General features: G+C 40.5%; 1 pseudogene; it reads left to right on the top strand.

Moving 5' to 3' along the window:
- LOC118377288 (kinesin-like protein KIF2A) overlaps positions 1–12,397 on the top strand; it is a 48,226-nt pseudogene that overhangs the window by 18,314 nt on the left and 17,515 nt on the right.

The raw sequence follows: 12,397 nt of genomic DNA, 5'->3' as shown, positions 1-12,397 counted from the left end.
AAATTAATGTCCAAAAGTAAAATTTTGAAAAAATGAACTTTTTTTCAAAAACTTATCACCCCTTAAAAAAGTGCTTTCTGGACCGTTTTTCGAAATTCTTTCGATTTTTTTGTCAATTACACATGTGTAAGAACTGTATGAATATACTTTTGTCCAATTTTATTATCATAATTTTTTTAATTTTTTTATATGCGCATAAGGAATATGTTTTGTCCAATTCCAATATGATTTCATAGGAAGTCAAAAGTCAAAAGTCAAAAATGTCAAAATTTTGTAAAAAACTTCACACACCCATAAAAAAGTGCTTTCTGGACCGTTTTTCGAAATTCTTTCGATTTTTTGTCAATTACACATGTGTAAGAACTGTATGAATATACTTTTGTCCAATTTTATTATCATAATTTTTTTTTTTTTTTTTACATGCGCATAAGGAATATGTTTTGTCCAATTCCAATATGATTTCATAGGAAGTCAAAAGTCAAAAGTCAAAAATGTCAAAATTTTGTAAAAAACTTCACACACCCATAAAAAAGTGCTTTCTGGACCGTTTTTCGAAATTCTTTCGATTTTTGTCAATTACACATGTGTAAGAACTGTATGAATATACTTTTGTCCAATTTTATTATCATAATTTTTTTTTTTTTTTTACATGCGCATAAGGAATATGTTTTGTCCAATTCCAATATGATTTCATAGGAAGTCAAAAGTCAAAAGTCAAAAATGTCAAAATTTTGTAAAAAACTTCACACACCCTTAAAAAAGTGCTTTCTGGACCGTTTTTTGAAATTCTTTCAATTTTTTGTCAATTACACATGTGTAAGAACTGTATGAATATACTTTTGTCCAATTTTATTATCATATTTTTTTATATATTTTTTTAAATTGTGCATAAGGATTTTTTTTGTGGGCCAAATGACGTAAGAAATTTGACATGCTCAAAAATCCTGCAGAAATGCAAAATTGACTGGCCTGATGAACTCGGGATGGCCGGGCAGTGATAGTTGTTCCTTTCCATCACTCGTTGTGTTGACTTCATCATGTCCATTTTGTGATGTTTTTCACTATATAATCATATTGCAAGTGCACGTGCATTTGCAATATGTTTCAATGTGCATTTACCATATGAAATTTGACCTTGCTCAAAAATGCAAAATTGACTGGTCTGATGAACACAGGATGGCCGAGCAGTGATAGTTGTACATTTCCATCACTCGTTGTGTTGATTTCATCATCTCCGTTAGGTGATGTTTTTACACTATAGAATCATATTGCAAATGCACGTGCATTGTTGTGCAACTGGTAACCCAAAAATAAAAATATGGTTGTAAATGCATTTACCGGTCATTCTGATATTAATGCTCGCTATGGGAACACAGGATGGCCGGGCAGTGATAGTTGTACATTTCCATCACTCGTTGTGTTGATTTCATCATGTCCATTAGGTGATGTTTTTACACTATAGAATCATATTGCAAGTGCGCGCGCATTTGCAATATGTTTCAATGTGCATTTACCATATGAAATTTGACATGCTCAAAAATGCAAAATTGACTGGTCTGATGGACACAGGATGGCCGAGCAGTGATAGTTGTACATTTCCATCACTCGTTGTGTTGATTTCATCATGTCCATTAGGTGATGTTTTTTCACTATAGAATCATATTGCAAGTGCGCGCGCATTTGCAATATGTTTCAATGTGCATTTACCATATGAAATTTGACATGCTCAAAAATGCAAAATTGACTGGTCTGATGAACACAGGATGGCTGAGCAGTGATAGTTGTACATTTCCATCACCTGTTGTGTTGATTTCATCATGTCCATTTGTTTATGTTTTCTCACTTTTGCAAAGTCACTGTGCATTTGCAATATGGTTCAATGGGCAGGTACCATCACAAATTTGTCATGCTATAAAAATCCTGCAGGAATGTGAAATTGACTGGTCTGATGAACACAGGATGGCCGAGCAGTGATAGTTGTACATTTCCATCACTTGTTGTGTTGATTTCATCATGTCCATTAGGTGATGTTTTTTCACTATAGAATCATATTGCAAATGCACGTGCATTGTTGTGCAACTGGTAACCCAAAAATTAAAATATGGTTGTAAATGCATTTACGGTCATTCTGATATTAATGCTCGCTATGGGAACACAGGATGGCCGGGCAGTGATAGTTGTACATTTCCATCACTCGTTGTGTTGATTTCATCATGTCCATTAGGTGATGTTTTTACACTATAGAATCATATTGCAAGTGCGCGCGCATTTGCAATATGTTTCAATGTGCATTTACCATATGAAATTTGACATGCTCAAAAATGCAAAATTGACTGGTCTGATGGACACAGGATGGCCGAGCAGTGATAGTTGTACATTTCCATCACTCGTTGTGTTGATTTCATCATGTCCATTAGGTGATGTTTTTTCACTATAGAATCATATTGCAAGTGCGCGCGCATTTGCAATATGTTTCAATGTGCATTTACCATATGAAATTTGACATGCTCAAAAATGCAAAATTGACTGGTCTGATGAACACAGGATGGCTGAGCAGTGATAGTTGTACATTTCCATCACCTGTTGTGTTGATTTCATCATGTCCATTTGTTTATGTTTTTCACTTTTGCAAAGTCACTGTGCATTTGCAATATGGTTCAATGGGCAGGTACCATCACGAAATTTGTCATGCTATAAAAATCCTGCAGGAATGTGAAATTGACTGGTCTGATGAACACAGGATGGCCGAGCAGTGATAGTTGTACATTTCCATCACTTGTTGTGTTGATTTCATCATGTCCATTAGGTGATGTTTTTTCACTATAGAATCATATTGCAAATGCACGTGCATTGTTGTGCAACTGGTAACCCAAAAATAAAAATATGGTTGTAAATGCATTTAGCGGTCATTCTGATATTAATGCTCGCTATGGGAACACAGGATGGCCGGGCAGTGATAGTTGTACATTTCCATCACTCGTTGTGTTGATTTCATCATGTCCATTAGGTGATGTTTTTACACTATAGAATCATATTGCAAGTGCGCGCGCATTTGCAATATGTTTCAATGTGCATTTACCATATGAAATTTGACATGCTCAAAAATGCAAAATTGACTGGTCTGATGGACACAGGATGGCCGAGCAGTGATAGTTGTACATTTCCATCACTCGTTGTGTTGATTTCATCATGTCCATTAGGTGATGTTTTTCACTATAGAATCATATTGCAAGTGCGCGCGCATTTGCAATATGTTTCAATGTGCATTTACCATATGAAATTTGACATGCTCAAAAATGCAAAATTGACTGGTCTGATGAACACAGGATGGCTGAGCAGTGATAGTTGTACATTTCCATCACCTGTTGTGTTGATTTCATCATGTCCATTTGTTTATGTTTTCTCACTTTTGCAAAGTCACTGTGCATTTGCAATATGGTTCAATGGGCAGGTACCATCACAAATTTGTCATGCTATAAAAATCCTGCAGGAATGTGAAATTGACTGGTCTGATGAACACAGGATGGCCGAGCAGTGATAGTTGTACATTTCCATCACTTGTTGTGTTGATTTCATCATGTCCATTAGGTGATGTTTTTCACTATAGAATCATATTGCAAATGCACGTGCATTGTTGTGCAACTGGTAACCCAAAAATTAAAATATGGTTGTAAATGCATTTACCGGTCATTCTGATATTAATGCTCGCTATGGGAACACAGGATGGCCGGGCAGTGATAGTTGTACATTTCCATCACTCGTTGTGTTGATTTCATCATGTCCATTAGGTGATGTTTTTCACTATAGAATCATATTGCAAGTGCGCGCGCATTTGCAATATGTTTCAATGTGCATTTACCATATGAAATTTGACATGCTCAAAAATGCAAAATTGACTGGTCTGATGGACACAGGATGGCTGAGCAGTGATAGTTGTACATTTCCATCACCTGTTGTGTTGATTTCATCATGTCCATTTGTTTATGTTTTTCACTTTTGCAAAGTCACTGTGCATTTGCAATATGGTTCAATGGGCAGGTACCATCATGAAATTTGTCATGCTATAAAATCCTGCAGGAATGTGAAATTGACTGGTCTGATGAACACAGGATGGCCGAGCAGTGATAGTTGTACATTTCCATCACTGTTGTGTTGATTTCATCATGTCCATTAGGTGATGTTTTTCACTATAGAATCATGCAATTGCAAGTGCATTGTTGTGCACTGGTTTAAAATATGTTTCAAATGCATTTACCATATGAAATTTGACATGCTCAAAAATGCAAAATTGACTGGTCTGATGGACACAGGATGGCCGAGCAGTGATAGTTGTACATTTCCATCACTCGTTGTGTTGATTTCATCATGTCCATTAGGTGATGTTTTTACACTATAGAATCATATTGCAAGTGCGCGCGCATTTGCAATATGTTTCAATGTGCATTTACCATATGAAATTTGACATGCTCAAAAATGCAAAATTGACTGGTCTGATGGACACAGGATGGCCGAGCAGTGATAGTTGTACATTTCCATCACTCGTTGTGTTGATTTCATCATGTCCATTAGGTGATGTTTTTACACTATAGAATCATATTGCAAGTGCGCGCGCATTTGCAATATGTTTCAATGTGCATTTACCATATGAAATTTGACATGCTCAAAAATGCAAAATTGACTGGTCTGATGGACACAGGATGGCCGAGCAGTGATAGTTGTACATTTCCATCACTCGTTGTGTTGATTTCATCATGTCCATTAGGTGATGTTTTTCACTATAGAATCATATTGCAAGTGCGCGCGCATTTGCAATATGTTTCAATGTGCATTTACCATATGAAATTTGACATGCTCAAAAATGCAAAATTGACTGGTCTGATGGACACAGGATGGCCGAGCAGTGATAGTTGTACATTTCCATCACTCGTTGTGTTGATTTCATCATGTCCATTAGGTGATGTTTTACACTATAGAATCATATTGCAAGTGCGCGCGCATTTGCAATATGTTTCAATGTGCATTTACCATATGAAATTTGACATGCTCAAAAATGCAAAATTGACTGGTCTGATGAACACAGGATGGCTGAGCAGTGATAGTTGTACATTTCCATCACTCGTTGTGTTGATTTCATCATGTCCATTTGTTTATGTTTTCTCACTTTTGCAAAGTCACTGTGCATTTGCAATATGGTTCAATGGGCAGGTACCATCACGAATTTGTCATGCTATAAAAATCCTGCAGGAATGTGAAATTGACTGGCCCGATGAACTCGGGATAGCTGGGCAGTGATTCTGGTTCATCTCCATGGCTCGTTAGGGTTGATTTCAGAATGTCACTTTTGGTGATGGTCCCTCTCCGTTTAAACATATTGCTAATGTACAAAAGTCAACTAGCAAGTCAGTGTCCATCAGTCAATTAGATGTCATTTTGACACCAAACTGATACCAATTGACACCAAACCCACTTTTTCCAACTCATTTAGAAGCCAACTATCATATATGTCAGAGCAGGCCCATAATTCACAGCGCCTTTAGTTTAAAACATAATAAAAACGTAAAACACATAGTTACGTTCTAGCTGCGGGTCCAGGTCAGACATTATGTGAAGGCCTATGTGAGGCGACCCCGAATCCCGAGTTTCGGCTCGATAGGTCCTTCGGTGCCCGAGTAAAACCCTAATTGGTGCTGAAAATCCACTTTTTTCCATGCCTTGCTATGGGGTCCTTGAATGAGCTATCGGACCGAAACGTTGGGGTCCGTCTCTATGGGCCGAGCCGGTTCCAATGCACCTAGTCTTGTGTCTCTGAGACTTTTCTAAATGTCGCCATTTTCGTAATGGTCAAAATGAATTGAAATCATTGCAAATGTACGAGGCTATTTCTCGGTCCGAGAACCTTCTAGAGCCACCTAACTCACCACGCACTATCGACCCGAGGTCTAGAACAGGTTTCTAAAGTTTCGGAACTCTAGGTCTGACGGTTCTTTTTAGCTCGAACAAAGCTAACTATTGGAGGCACTGTCTGTCTCTACAACCCCCAATACGTCCCTCCTTCCAAGTTGTGTGTCTGTGTGATTTAGTTTTCCTTTGAAATTTTATGGGAAAAATGACTGATTTACAGTTCATGGGGGTTGCCTAATCACACATATGAAGTTTTGGACAGATCTGACTTTTTTAACCCCTCGAAACAGCCCCTGAGACACCAATTAAGGCACTTCCGGTTGGCACAGGAAGCTATAAGTCAACACATATCCTCACTGGGCTATGCTTTTACAGAATCCTGTGTTTTAAGTCCTTACGTTAAGAATTGACTGATTTACACAGGGTTGAATGCACTATGTCTATCAAACTGCAGGCAGGTAATGGAAAAACACTTTTAGGGTGATTTTAACCACTTCCGGTTGGTCCAGGAAGCCTAGAATCAACACAGGTAGACCTCATACTGGCCTGATGGACTGTTATCAAAGACAGGTTCATACGGCATTCATAACCCATATAGACTTCAGGTTGAATTTAGGGGTGCAGGCAATGTATTCCTATGGGGAGAGAAGTCAATGCAAACTATTTGAAGTAAACACCTTCTTTTAACTATTAAGGGTTAATGCCACACGGTCAACGTTAGGCTTGCACGGATCGGAAGGACCTTAGGAACGTACCTGAGGTCGAATTGTGCTTCTCACCCTAACGGTTCTCTCACTGTCACCCAAAAGCAAATGACGTTGTGGGGCAGGCTTCATTTTGGGCCTACTTTTCTAATGGTCGCTGCGCTCAGACCGAGCGAGCTACGGTCAAGCGGGATATCTCGTTGAACTCGGCACGGCCTAGAGATTATGTTTATGCCATTGCCTGCTCTCTGTGTCTTTGAGAACCGCACTTTTTCACTCCATCCTTGCTGTGTGTGCGTGTGAGAGCTTTTCTTTGACATCTGTTGGGAGAAATGACTGATTTACAGTTCATGAGGGTTACCTAGTCACACATATGAAGTTTTGAAAAGATCTGACCTTTTTAACCCTTGGAAACTGCCACTGTGACATCATTAAAGGCACTTCCGGTTGGCACAGGAAGCTATAAGTAAACCCATGTCTTGATTGACATAGAAACTTACAGAATCCTGAGTTTTAAGTCCTTACGTTAAGAATTGACTGATTTACACAGGGTTGAATGCACTATGTCTATCAAACTGCAGGCAGGTAATGGAAAAACACTTTTAGGGTGATTTTAACCACTTCCGGTTGGTCCAGGAAGCCTAGAATCAACACAGGTAGACCTCATACTGGCCTGATGGACTGTTACCAAAGACAGGTTCATACGGCATTCATAACCCATATAGACTTCAGGTTGAATTTAGGGGTAAAGGCAATGTATTCCTATGGGGAGAGAAATCAATGCAAACTATTTGAAGTAAACACCTTCTTTTAACTATTAAGGGTTAATGCCACACGGTCAACGTTAGGCTTGCACGGATCGGAAGGACCTTAGGAACGTACCTGAGGTCGAATTGTGCTTCTCACCCTAACGGTTCTCTCACTGTCACCCAAAAGCAAATGACGTTGTGGGGCAGGCTTCATTTGGGCCTACTTTTCTAATGGTCGCTGCGCTCAGACCGAGCGAGCTACGGTCAAGCGGGATATCTCGTTGAACTCGGCACGGCCTAGACATTATGTTTATGCCATTGCCTGCTCTCTGTGTCTTTAAGAACCACACTTTTTCACTCCATCCTTGCTGTGTGTGCGTGTGAGAGCTTTTCTTTGACATCTGCTGGGAGAAATGACTGATTTACAGTTTAGGAGGGTTACCTGGTCACACATATGAAGTTTTGGAGAGATGTGACTTTTCTAACCCTTCAAAACAGACAGTGTGACCCAATTAAAGGCACTTCCGGTTGGCACAGGAAGCTATAAGTAAACACATGTCTTGATTGACATAGCCACTTACAGAATCCTGAGTTTTAAGTCTTTAAGTTAAGAATTGACTGATCTACACAGGGTTGAATGCACTATGTCTATCAAACTGCATGCAGTGTATGGATCAACACTGATAAGGTGATTTCAACCACTTCCGGTTGCTTCAGGAAGCTTATAATTGGCACAGGTAGACCTCATAGTGGTCTGATGGACTGTCATAGAAGACAGGTTCATAAGTCATTCATAACCCACATAGGCTTCAGGTTGAATTTAGGGGTGCAGGCAATGTATTCCTATGGGGAGAGAAGTCAATGCAAACTCTTTGAAGTAAACACCTTATTTTAACTATTAAGGGTTAATGCCACATGGTCAAGGTTAGGCTTGCACGGATCGGGAGGACCTCAGGAACGTACCTGAGGTCGAATTGTGCTTCTCACCCTAACGGTTCTCTCACTGTCACCCAAAAGCAAATGACATTGAGGGCCAGGCTTCCTTTTGCGCCTTCTTTTTTCAAGGTCGCTGCACTCAGAGCGAGCTACGGTCAAGCGGGGCGTCTCGTTGAACTCTGCACAGCCTGGAGACTATGGTGATGCCATTTTTTGTGTTGATTTCAGAATGCCATTTTGGTGATGGTCCCTCTCCGTTTAAACATATTGCTAATGTACAAAAGTCAACTAGCAAGTCAGTGTCCACCAGTCAATTAGATGTCATTCTGACACCAAACTGATACCAATTGACACCAAACCCACTTTTTCCAACTCATTTAGAAGCCAACTATCACATATGTCAGAGCAGGCCCATAATTCACAGCGCCATTAGTTTAAAACATAATAAAAACGTAAAACACATAGTTACGTTCTAGCTGCGGGTCCAGGTCAGACATTATGTGAAGGCCTATGTGAGGCGACCCCGAATCCCGAGTTTCGGCTCGATAGGTCCTTCGGTGCCCGAGTAAAACCCTAATTGGTGCTGAAAATCCACTTTTTTCCATGCCTTGCTATGGGGTCCTTGAATGAGCTATCGGACCGAAACGTTGGGGTCCGTCTCTATGGGCCGAGCCGGTTCCAATGCACCTAGTCTTGTGTCTCTGAGACTTTTCTAAATGTCGCCATTTTCGTAATGGTCAAAATGAATTGAAATCATTGCAAATGTACGAGGCTATTTCTCGGTCCGAGAACCTTCTAGAGCCACCTAACTCACCACGCACTATCGACCCGAGGTCTAGAACAGGTTTCTAAAGTTTCGGAACTCTAGGTCTGACGGTTCTTTTTAGCTCGAACAAAGCTAACTATTGGAGGCACTGTCTGTCTCTACAACCCCCAATACGTCCCTCCTTCCAAGTTGTGTGTCTGTGTGATTTAGTTTTCCTTTGAAATTTTATGGGAAAAATGACTGATTTACAGTTCATGGGGTTGCCTAATCACACATATGAAGTTTTGGACAGATCTGACTTTTTTAACCCCTCGAAACAGCCCCTGAGACACCAATTAAGGCACTTCCGGTTGTCACAGGAAGCTATAAGTCAACACATATCCTCACTGGGCTATGCTTTTACAGAATCCTGAGTTTTAAGTCCTTACGTTAAGAATTGACTGATTTACACAGGGTTGAATGCACTATGTCTATCAAACTGCAGGCAGGTAATGGAAAAACACTTTTAGGGTGATTTTAACCACTTCCGGTTGGTCCAGGAAGCTTAGAATCAACACAGGTAGACCTCATACTGGCCTGATGGACTGTTACCAAAGACAGGTTCATACGGCATTCATAACCCATATAGACTTCAGGTTGAATTTAGGGGTAAAGGCAATGTATTCCTATGGGGAGAGAAATCAATGCAAACTTTTTGAAGTAAACACCATCTTTTAACTATTAAGGGTTAATGCCACACTGTCAACGTTAGGCTTGCACGGATCGGAAGGACCTTAGGAACATACCTGAGGTCGAATTGTGCTTCTCACCCTAACGGTTCTCTCACTGTCACCCAAAAGCAAATGACGTTGTGGGGCAGGCTTCATTTTGGGCCTACTTTTCTAATGGTCGCTGCGCTCAGACCGAGCGAGCTACGGTCAAGCGGGATATCTCGTTGAACTCGGCACGGCCTAGACATTATGTTTATGCCATTGCCTGCTCTCTGTGTCTTTAAGAACCACACTTTTTCACTCCATCCTTGCTGTGTGTGCGTGTGAGAGCTTTTCTTTGACATCTGCTGGGAGAAATGACTGATTTACAGTTCATGAGGGTTACCTAGTCACACATATGAAGTTTTGAAAAGATCTGACCTTTTTAACCCATGGAAACTGCCACTGTGACACCATTAAAGGCACTTCCGGTTGGCACAGGAAGCTATAAATAAACTCATATCATGATTGGGGTATGCCTTTACAGAATCCCGAGTTTTAAGTCTTTACGTTAAGAACTGAGTTATTTACGGAGGGTTTAGTGAGTGTGTGTTATTTCAGAAAATCATAGAAAATCACAGAAATCTCGCAGAGCTCCGCAGCACACTTTAAAAAGATTCGTAAGAACAACCTGCAACTGGATCTGTAACCGTTGAAAAAAAAACACCTATCCGTGAACATCACCAAGGTGTCGTTGTACGATTTCTCTTAAATGACGATAGATAAATGGCTGGTTCTTTTTTATTGACACCGGAGGCTCCTTGACTTTGACGTGAAGTGGAAAAATAATTTCTCTATTTTCATTTTGGACCTTTAATCCCAGATAAATGGCCATAACTCAAAAACCGTTGAGGCCTAGACGCCATCTTGTTCGGGGCCAACTGCCCATTATGCCGCCCCTACGCTCACCGAGTTTCGGCTTCTAAATATTTTCAGTTTTCGAGATAAGGCCCCGTCGTGAATCGTGATGTTTTGTAGCAATAGCCATATGATTGCTTATGCCCTCTTGTGGGAATTTCCGGGACATGGGAAAAATGACATAAATCTTATTATTTTTGTAAACGGAAACCGAATGTCCGACAACGTTCATTTGATGACTTCCTGGTAGGTCCGGCCCTGCCGCTCGGCCCGACGCCGTCCGCGAATTTTACAAACGATTTCGGACGTCTAGTAAGGGACCGTACATTTGCAATATGGACTTTCTCACTAACCATACAGGTACTGCCGAATTCTTCCCTTAAGGTATGAGGCTTCTGAGCCTCAATAGGCAGATATAATGATGTAAAGAAAGGGCTCTCTATGATCATACAATTATTTGAATTGGGAATATCTGCCTGCAGCAGTTTGATGAGATGTAGGCTACATGTGAAAGACTGAATGAGTGCCACTGTGGCAGGCAGGTCATGGGGAAAGGAAAATGCCTATTTCTCTCTTCTAGTTTTGTGTGTCCTGACCCTCATCCCCTCTCTCTTGTGTTTCCTGCTCCTCTACTCTGGGCCTGGTGCTGTGCTGTGCTCTGCTCTGCAGAGTAAAGGAGTTTGGGATCAGTCCCTCAGACATCCCCTTCTCCCAGGGCGGTGGAAGGCTCTCGGAGCTCTCGGAGCTCTCGCCCACCCATGAGTACGATGACTTTGCTACTTCTTCCTGCAGTTCAAGCACCTTCCCATTGTGTGCACACACATACAAATACATTTTGGTTGTCAAAGCATACACTTACCTGCATGCTTTCCATGTATGCATACATTAGTTGTATAATACACACAACACACTTTCTTATTTTGGTCTTTGTTCCATCGTTCTCACCAGTCTCTGTGGAGGACTTGTCCCTGCGTCTTATTCCTCATTTACTTCCCTTTTTATTCCATCTCCATGAAACATTCTTTCATCCTTTTCTCCAGCCTTGGCATGTGCTCTGCGATCATCTTTTGCTGTGCTGAGTGAGATTATGTTAAGTTGTGAAAGCTGTTCTCCTCATATCTTCTCATGGACAATAATGTGTGCCCTTGCGCTTTTTCACATAATGTTCTTGTGATGTGGCATTTGTTTATGGTGTCATGTAGCATAACCAGTCAGTCAGGCCTATTAGTTAACGCCTAATATTTGACTGGTCATTTTATACTATGCTAGTTAGAGGATAGTTCCTTGGCTAAGTACCTGCAATTATTGCCAAAGGTGCAGTGAGACCAGCCTGTGTTTATTCCAACTGCTACAGCAATTCCTGTCACCACCCAGTCAGTCATGGCTTAGACACAAGTCAATAAGGTTAGGCTGTACTGGACCATATCAGCTCAGTCACACCTCATTAAACATATACAAGATGCCAGAAGTATAGACAGTCCTGGCCATATGTTTGTGCTATCATGCCAACTCATTGTCGCTCATTGTCATGCCAAACATGGCTAACATGCAAGGGCCCTGTTGAAACACACAGCTTCTACAGTTCCATAGCATCATCATTTAGAGCTGCTTTAGTGGGGAACAACTAATCTAGCACTCGGAATTTGATTAACTCATTATTCTTATATTGCTTAATTTGGTTTTATTGACTGAAAAAATAAAACATTTTTATTTTAAAGATACCATATCACTGTA

The sequence above is a fragment of the Oncorhynchus keta genome, chromosome 25 (genome assembly GCF_023373465.1).
Source record: "Oncorhynchus keta strain PuntledgeMale-10-30-2019 chromosome 25, Oket_V2, whole genome shotgun sequence".
Taxonomy (NCBI): Eukaryota; Metazoa; Chordata; class Actinopteri; order Salmoniformes; family Salmonidae; genus Oncorhynchus; species Oncorhynchus keta.
Note: the sequence above shows the minus strand (reverse complement) of the source record. Positions and strands in the feature narration are given on the sequence as shown.